This window comes from Thalassophryne amazonica, chromosome 4 (assembly GCF_902500255.1).
Source record: "Thalassophryne amazonica chromosome 4, fThaAma1.1, whole genome shotgun sequence".
In the NCBI taxonomy this organism is placed as follows: domain Eukaryota; kingdom Metazoa; phylum Chordata; class Actinopteri; order Batrachoidiformes; family Batrachoididae; genus Thalassophryne; species Thalassophryne amazonica.
The window spans coordinates 18,763,606-18,773,392 of NC_047106.1; the positions used below are offsets into that span (position 1 = coordinate 18,763,606).

General features: G+C 41.5%; 1 long non-coding RNA gene across 1 annotated transcript; it reads left to right on the forward strand.

Moving 5' to 3' along the window:
- Window positions 1–201: 201 nt before the first annotated feature.
- LOC117509108 lies at window positions 202–8,841 on the forward strand. The gene is made up of 3 exons (XR_004560248.1): window positions 202–268; window positions 6,831–6,925; window positions 8,751–8,841. It is a non-coding gene; the product is annotated as an uncharacterized LOC117509108 (long non-coding RNA).
- The last annotated feature ends 946 nt before the right edge of the window (window positions 8,842–9,787 follow it).

Here is a 9,787-nt window from a genome sequence, read left to right on the forward strand (position 1 = left end):
GCGCACGTTTCACCAACTCTTAATGTTACAGCAACACGAGCACACTGCTGATAGAATTGTAATTCTAAGACATGATTTCAGGAAGATCATCGGTTTGATCTGTAACTTGATGAATGTTTACTGCATCCTTCATTTATTTGATGGTCTTGTGGTGAGTTACCTTTTTCTTGCAATTGTATATTAATAATAATAATAATAATGGGTTACTATGGCATCGGCCTTCCAATGAGCATGGTTTTAATGTTTGTTGTGAAGCTCCGAGGTTTAGGTAATTATTCAGGGAAAAAGTTATATTCAGCTTTTCCGTTGACATTCATGGATTTCTGTGTTCTGACATCGTTCCATCCATGCAGCATGGGACCATAGCAATTTTGGGCACATTTTCGGTCTGTCGGTGATTCCCAAAGCGTGGGTTGCAGTCTCCTGGTGGGCTGGTGACGGTACTGCAGTTGGGCTGGGAGAGGTCATTAAAAACATCTTCAGTTTTCAAATCTATCAAATCATTTATATATATAGTAGTGTTCAGAATAATAGTAGTGCTATGTGACTAAAAAGATTAATCCAGGTTTTGAGTATATTTCTTATTGTTACATGAGAGACAAGGTACCAGTAGATTCAGTAGATTCTCACAAATCCAATAAGACCAAGCATTCATGATATGCACACTCTTAAGACTATGAAATTGGGCTATTAGTAAAAAAGTAGTAGAAAAGGGGGTGTTCACAATAATAGTAGCATCTGCTGTTGACGCTACAAACTCAAAACTATTATGTTCAAACTGCTTTTTTAGCAATCCTGTGTATCACTAAACTAGTATTTAGTTTAGTGTTGTCAATCGATTAAAATTTTTAATCGGCATTAATCAGATAAATGTCATAGTTACTCTAACAGTTAATCGCCCATTTTAGTCTCTGCTTTCAACATAAGAAAATGATAGGCATGCTGTGCGTAAATGTTTTTTATTGCAAACCACAACATGATGTGTTACAGTTATTCAAATCTGAAGTAACACTATCAATAAACGGATAAAAAAAACACATTATATTTAGTCACAAAAACAGCCCCACAAAAACAGGGTGATCTAAAATAAAATGGCAAAGTGCTTATTATTGGGAACTTGAACTTAGCATATAATGCTGTTAAACCTGTTTTCTTAAATTTATTATACTAACAGTCAGGCTATACTGCACTTATCAACTCAGCTTCCCAACAGGTAAACCAACCTAAAAGCCTATGGTACTTATTTTTTTGCTTTGAGCCAGTTACTTAAACAGACAAGTCTGTTGACATTTTCAGATAACAGGGAAGCTCGTTTTTTCTGAACATGTCCAGACAATGAAAACAATCTTTCTGATGGTACTGATGTGGCAGGTGTTGCTAAGTACTTGCGTGCGAGACAGGCCATCTCACTGTGTGATGCTTCATGTGTGAACCACCATTTCTGGGGAGAGTCCTCTATGCCAATAGGAGGCTCTGCCTTGTAGCGCTCTATACAACGCTCAATATTGTCCTCTTCTTCATCAGATGAAGAGTCATGTGCAATCATGAGAGCTGGTTTCTTCGTAGCTGGCTCAGAGGTGAATTTTTCATCCGGTTGTACATTCATCTCCATCTCTTGAAGCAAGGTGCGGACAGTTTCCCACACATGAACCCTGTCAGGTTTGCTGAGACACTTTAGGTCCTTAAACCTGGAAATTAAGTGACATGAAACTAGATCAAACAAGCACAGGTACAGGTATGATTTAAAAAAAAAAAAATGTAAGGTGACAGTCTAACCTTGGGTCAAGTGCTGTCGCAACTCTCAGCCATGTGATATTGGTCTTCTCCTTGCGATCATTCATTTCTGCTGTGAAGGTTTCCTTAAATTTCACCATATAAGCTGAGTCTTCCTCATTGACATCCATCACCTGGGACAGATGACATAATGCTGGCAGCACCACTGAGCAAGAAACAAACTTCTCTCCTCCCAGAAGTTCAGACACATACCTGCAATAATATAAAGAAACTCCTTAGTGTTGTAATTCACACATTCCCACACTCAAACACATGCAGACACCAGGCAAACAGCCTACAGTAATAGGAGGGAACAGGAAAAATATGTCACACACAAAGACATGAACTGTTGTGTGTTGGGGTGGGGGGGGGGGGGGGGGGGGGGGGGGGGTGGCTGGACATTTTGGTGTTCTTTTCTTTTCTTTGCTCTCCAGGTGGTATGAAAACTGATTTGTCTGTGGAGAAGGTGCTGGCTGAAGAATCCTTCACCCTCATCAACAATATGTGCAGCACCTGTGGATGGTGCTCATGTGCAGCCTTAAAGACTTTCAGCTGAAGCAGATAATGAGATGGCGTTCTGCATTCGTGCAGCCTTGAGGACTTTCAGCTGAAGCAGATAATGAGATGGCGTTCTGCATTTAAGCCATGTGTGATTCAAGCAGAATTGCCGGGAACTCGACCTTGTGATGTTCGTTTGTGAGATGCTGAGGACCACGGCTGGGTTTGACACATCGTGCCTGTGAAGCAGGAAGGGTGAGGGACACATGCTGTCAGCACACATCAGAGGTGATTAATTGTTTGACTACTTGTTGATAGTAACTTGGTATTTTGTTACGCAGTATATTTGAATTGTGATGAGAATTGTGCAGCTCGCTTCTCACTGCTGTGGCGTGCGGACAACTGATCCTCCACCTGTTGTGAGAAGCTGCTCATTTACATAAAGCTTAAATACAGACCGCCATCTCATTATCTGCTTCAGCTGAAAGTCCTCAAGGCTGCACGAATGCAGAACGCCATCTCATTATGTGCTTCAGCTGAAAGTCTTTAAGGCTGCACGTGAGCACCATCCACAGGTGCTGCACATACTGTTGATGAGGGTGAAGGATTCTTCAGCCAGCACCTTCTCCACAGACAAATCAGTTTTCATACCACCTGGAGAGCAAAGAAAAGAAAAGAACACCAAAATGTCCAGCCACACCCCCCCAACACACAACATGAACACTGTTTACCCACACACACATAACCACACACATTATCTTTTCTATTGATATATATACTTATTATGGTTATTAAAGAATCAGATAGGCCTATACACACAAAATGATAAATATATATATATATATATATATACCTGCACTGCTCCAACGCAGCCTCAAGCTTCTTCAGTTTCTCCAGCTCAGCAGCTGTCAGCATGGGGATGCTCGTAGAGTGTAGGGCCAGTGCATCTCTCAGAGGTGCAGCATTGCACTGGACTCGCTTTATCATTTCCAGAGTACTATTCCAACGTGTACATACTTCCTGTTTGAGCGGCTCTTTTTTTCTGATTGTGTGCGAGTTGTTGCTGCTCAAGCTCTATAGCATTTGCTGGGCTGTGCTTGAAGTGTCCCACAAGTTTTCTGCACTTTGCTAACGCGCTGTCAAACGGGCTATTGTGGAGAGAAACGGTGACTGCTCGGTGCACACTGTGTGCGATACATGGCATGTGTTCAAAGGGGAGCTGCCTGGACGCAGAGATCTTGCTACAGGCACTATCCGTGGTCAGGGAGACAACTTTATGCTCAATGTTCCACTCTCTGGCTATTTTCAAGAAATGTTCTGTAATAGTGTCAGCAAAGAGTCTCTCTTCTGTCTTCAGAATAGTTAAGGCATGTGACTGAAGCTCCCACTGTGGCAAGAAGTAATGTGCTGTGACTCCAATGTAATTCTCGTTACTGAGGGATGTCCAGTAGTCTCCCGTTAGCTCAACTGTATTTGTCTGTCCCAACGCCTGCTGTACCTTAAACTTCTCAGTTTCGTGCAAATTCTCTATGCGGCTTATGACAGTGGCTCGGGAAGGAGCTTCGCAGGTCCAGTCGTTCGATGCGATGCGAATAATCTCAATCAGACCCTCATCTTCGACAATGTTAACAGGCCTACATGAAGTGGCAACCCATTTGGCTATGGCTGCTGTAAGTTTGTTTTTAGTTGTGGCATCCATGTGCCTGCACCGAAACGCATCCATTTTCATCTGGTTTTCACGTGGAGGAGGAGGCGGAGGCTTTGCATCTGCATCTGCGTTGTGCTTAGCTAGCAAGTGGTACTTCAAACTAGACGTGCTACGATGGTAACTCAGCTCACACCGACAATACGCGCAGATAACTTTGGTCTTATCAAATGACCCATCCTCCAGTCTTTTAAAGCTAAACTTTCCATTTAAGATGTTGCCTGCAACGTTCATTGTTCTCTCGGTCAACAGCTAGACAACAGTGCGCGCTTCATAGAAATATATGATGCGCTTATTGTGTAGCTTCTTTTTTACACTGGATCCCGCCGTGCATTAATCTTGTGATAAAAAAATTGACGCTATTAAAATTGTTCCACGTTAACTCGTTAATAATGCGTTATTTTTCACAGCATTAATTTCGTTGTATAACCACAGTTTTTCATGATTTCTTCACATCTGCGAGGCATTAATTTTGTTGGTTTGGAACCAAGATTTTGCTCATTTACTAGTGTGCTTGGGGTCATTGTCTTGTTGAAACACCCATTTCAAGGGCATGTCCTCTTCAGCATAAGGCAACATGACCTCTTCAAGTATTCTGACATATCCAAACTGATCCATGATACCTGGTATGCGATATATAGGCCCAACACCATAGTAGGAGAAACATGCCCATATCATGATGCTTGCACCAGCATGCTTCACTGTCTTCACTGTGAACTGTGGCTTGAATTCAGAGTTTGGGGGTCATCTCACAAACTGTCTGCGGCCCTTGGACCCAAAAAGAACAATTTTACTCTCATCAGTCCACAAAATATTCCTCCATTTCTCTTTAGGCCAGTTGATGTGTTCTTTGGCAAATTGTAACCTCTTCTGCACGTCTTTTATTTAACAGAGGGACTTTGCGGGGGATTCTTGCTAATAAATTAGCTTCACACAGGCGTCTTCTAACTGTCACAGCACTTACAGGTAACTCCAGACTGTCTTTGATCATCCTGGAGCTGATCAATGGGTGAGCCTTTGCCATTCTGGTTATTCTTCTATCCATTTTGATGGTTTTCTGTTTTCTTCTACGCATCTCTCTTTTTTTTTTGTGTTTTTTTTTTTGTCCATTTTAAAGCATTGGAGATCATTGTAGATGAACAGCCTATAATTTTTTGAACCTGCGTATAAGTTTTCCCCTCTTCAATCAACTTTTTAATCAAACTACGCTGTTCTTCTGAACAATGTCTTGAACGTCCCATTTTCCTCGAGCTTTCAAAGAGAAAAGCATGTTCAACAGGTGCTGGCTTCATCCTTAAATAGGGGACACCTGATTCACACCTGTTTGTTCCACAAAATTGACAAACTCACTGATTGAATGCCACGCTGTTATTATTGTGAACACCCCCTTTTCTACTTTTTTTTTTTTGACTAATAGCCCAATTTCATAGCCTTAAGAGTGTGCATATCATGAATGCTTGGTCGTGTTGGATTTGTGAGAATCTACTGAATCTATTGGTACCTTGTTTCCCATGTAACAATAAGAAATACGTATACTCAAAACCTGGATTAATCTTTTTAGTCACATAGCACTACTAATATTCTGAACACTACTGTACAGATCACAGAATCACTAAACATCTAAACGCCATCTAAACATCTATCACAACTGTGATAGATGTTTAGATGGGCTGCAGAAGATTCTCTGATTTTAAAGTGGGCCACTGTGTACTTACATTTGGGAATGACTGCATTAGTCAGGCTGCTGGATTGCATTATTCTTGGATAGCATCATGTAGTTAGTCGTTAGTGTATTCTTAATGTTATCGTTGATGTTTGTCTTTCCGTTGCTTCCGATTGTTCAGGGTCACAATACTTAATCCAGCTCAGATCCACATTGGGATCTGTTTCACCTGGAGATCCTGGTCTTCCTAAACTGTGTCCTATCAAAGTACTAACCAGGACACATTCTGCTGCGCTGGTATAAAACAGTGATGTACTTCAATCACAAAATTCTTGGAGTTTTTGGAAAACTTCTCCATCTTTCACACAGACAATAGCTGGGTTTAAATTAGATTTCCACAAAAGTTAATTGACATTTTCATAATGTTGATAAAATGTTATAGCAAGATGAAAGCATTTCCGTCGAGCGTTGGAATGCGAAAGTCAAGCCAACAGAAGGGTAAAGTCATGTTAAATATCGACATTCTGTTGACTTTTTAAACAAGCTCTCCATCTCTTACTCTGTCCATATGTACCATGTCATCTCTTTTGAACATCATGTGACCTATAATAGCAAAAGAAAAAAGTCTGTGTATTGCAGTTTTGCTAAATATGGCTTTTTCAAATTTAAGGATATGTGAAATTTTTATTGAAATGCTTGTGTTTGTGTTTAATTGTGCCATTTGGAGGGTTATGGAAACCAGCCTGGTGTGGGCGTGTCTTCCACAGCAAGCAGTTATAGGATACGTTACAGAAACCTAAAATGAACCATTTCACGCCCAAATGTTGGCAACTGCACAATCATGGGAGGTGATGGTCCAGTGGTTAAGCGTTGGGCTTGAGACCAGAGGATCCTTGGTTCAAATCCCAGTCTGACAGGAAAATCATTAAGGGCCCCTGGGCAATCTCCTTAATCCCCGAGTTGCTCCTGGTGTGTAGTGAGCGCCTCGTATGGCAGCACTCTGACATTGGGGTGAATGTGAGGCATTATTGTAAAGCACTTTGAGCATCTGATGCAGATGGAAAAGTGCTATATAAATGGCATACATTTATCAAAGAGTGCAAAAGGTAAAACCAGATTTAGTGCAACGTGACCCCTTTAACACGAGTACAGGCTCCATTGGTGAAGACCACCCTGCTGGTTTCTCCACAGGTTATTGGCTGGGTCTCCTCATCTGCGTCTGCTTGTAGTCGACCTTCTACATCATCGTCATCTTCAAGCTAAACTGGAAGAGAATGACGGAAGAGGTCAGCTGCTGGCGAAAACCCTCCCATGATCTGGATCAGCAGAGCTGCACGTTTAGTCTTTGTTTGAGGGTGATTCTTAGACTTACGGGCACTTATGTCCTTTGATCCTTTGTACCACAGGCTTTTAAGGTGGCAGTAATTAAACCATTACTTAAAAAGCCATCACTTGACCCAGCTATCTTAGCTAATTATAGGCCAATCTCCAACCTTCCTTTTCTCTCAAAAATTCTTGAAAGGGTAGTTAAACAGCTAACTGATCATCTGCAGAGGAATGGTCTATTTGAAGAGTTTCAGTCAGGTTTTAGAATTCATCATAGTACAGAAACAGCATTAGTGAAGGTTACAAATGATCTTCTTATGGCCTCAGACAGTGGACTCATCTCTGTGCTTGTTCTGTTAGACCTCAGTGCTGCTTTTGATACTGTTGACCATAAAATTTTATTACAGAGATTAGAGCATGCCATAGGTATTAAAGGCACTGCGCTGCGGTGGTTTGAATCATATTTATCTAATAGATTACAATTTGTTCATGTAAATGGGGAATCTACTTCACAGACTAAGGTTAATGCTTCCCTTAGGCAGTATTATTAGACGGCATTGCTTAAATTTTCATTGTTACGCAGATGATACCCAGCCTTATCTATCCATGAAGCCAGAGGACACACACCAATTAGCTAAACTGCTGGATTGTCTTACAGACATAAAGACATGGATGACCTCTAATTTCCTGCTTTTAAACTCAGATAAAACTGAAGTTATTGTACTTGGCCCCACAAATCTTAGAAACCTGGTGTCTAACCAGATCCTTACTCTGGATGGCATTACCCTGACCTCTAGTAATACTGTGAGAAATCTTTGAGTCATTTTTGATCAGGATATGTCCTTAGACTGCTGGGGGGTTCCCATGATGCACTCAGTGTTTCTCTTTTTGCTCTGTATGCACCACTCTGCATTTAATCATTAGTGATTGATCTCTGCTCCCCTCCACAGCATGTCTTTTTCCTGGTTCTCTCCCTCAGCCCCAACCAGTCCCAGCAGAAGACTGCCCCTCCCTAAGCCTGGTTCTGCTGGAGGTTTCTTCCTGTTAAAAGGGAGTTTTTCCTTCCCACTGTCGCCAAGTGCTTGCTCACAGGGGGTCGTTTTGACCGTTGGGGTTTTTACGTAATTATTGTATGGCCTTGCCTTACAATATAAAGCGCCTTGGGGCAACTGTTTGTTGTGATTTGGCGCTATATAAATAAAATTGATTGATTGATTGATCATATTGTATGAAAAACAGAAAAAAGGGGAAATTTCACACTTTTATAGTTATCTTTACAATGAAAGTGTGTTGAGAAATTTGTTCTAGTAGTCTATGATGACTTTTTCACCTTTTTTCAGCATCATTATATGCAAATATTGCCGTTTTGTGCTTGTCCCACATCCAGACTTTTGATCTTCAATGATAAAAATGAATGGTAAAGAAACGTTTTTTCTAATGTTTTAAAATATCTCTGAATAAAATATCAGTAAAATAATCAAAACATAATTCAATGTCATACAACTGTTGTGATTTTTTTTAAACAAAATGTATTTGTCCCACACTATTGCCGTAATTTCCACCACAACACTGTAATGTCCCTTTAAACAGTTTGTATGAAAGATTGTTTGGGTAGTTTCTATGGAGATAAACAGTGACATCAGAGCACATGTATATAGCGCCAAATCACAACAAACAGTTGCCCCAAGGCGCTTTATATTGTAAGGCAATGGTGTGGTGGAAATTACATTTACAAGGCCAATAGTGCCCGTAGTTAAAGAATCACCCTTGTATGTTTGTTTGCAGGCTGTAAAACGAGCTCAGAAAAACACAAACACCACGTCATTAAGCGCAGTTTCCTCTAACAGCACTGCTGACCAGATGGCACACAGCGAGCACGTAAGTGGTCCGTTATACTGAGCTCGAGTGGAGTCTTCAGTGGACAGTATGGACAGGTTTATGGTGTCTTCTTTCGACATCACTGCCTGAGAGCACTTGTTCTTACATGTCAGTTAAAGAACGGGACAAAATAAAACTCTGCAGGATATGGACGCCGACGTCTCTGTGAGCCCTGATACTCGTGACTTGAGCTCGGACACACAGTGCGGGCATGTGGCCCCCCGCATGGAGCGTGGGCATCTATCCACCAATCAGCTGCTCTTCAGACGAGGCCTCACCGTGTGTGCTGCAGCAGCCGTACTGTCTGTCGGGGCAAGTTTGCACGTCCTCTTGCCCGTACCGGAGACACCGTCATCATCACGGGTTAATCTCACTACGAACTGGATTAATGCAACACATCCTCCTGCTTGAATTCTTACCGCTGTGTTCCTGGTGAAAAAAGAGTTGATTCTTCTGAATGTCACACTTTTTTTAATTACCATTTCCCTTTGCGAGATTATGTCTTTGTTAAAAAGTATCCTCACAAATATATTATATCATTGACAAACTAAATCTGTGTGTGATTGTGAACTACTCTTACACAAAACCTCCCACACACCCGATATACGATTAGTATATCGGGTGTGTGGGGGGTAATCGTAAGCTACAGGGTGTAGGATTTACTGTCCTCTACTGGTGAGGTTGCAAATTGCATAATGCCATCACCAGTCACTGTTTCATTTCCCTTCATGCTCTTCTTCTTTGGTGACTGGGATTTGGTTTTCTCTTAAGATAAGCGATGTGTATGTGTAACCGGGGCTCAGTTGCACTGTACTACAACTGGCTGGTTCAAGCAACCCTTCGACTCGGTTTTGTATTTTATTTAATGAGGTGAGCAGGATGCGGGATGGTCTTTGTGCTAGGAATTTTATTCTGTATGGAACAGAGTAAGAACTGGTCAGTGC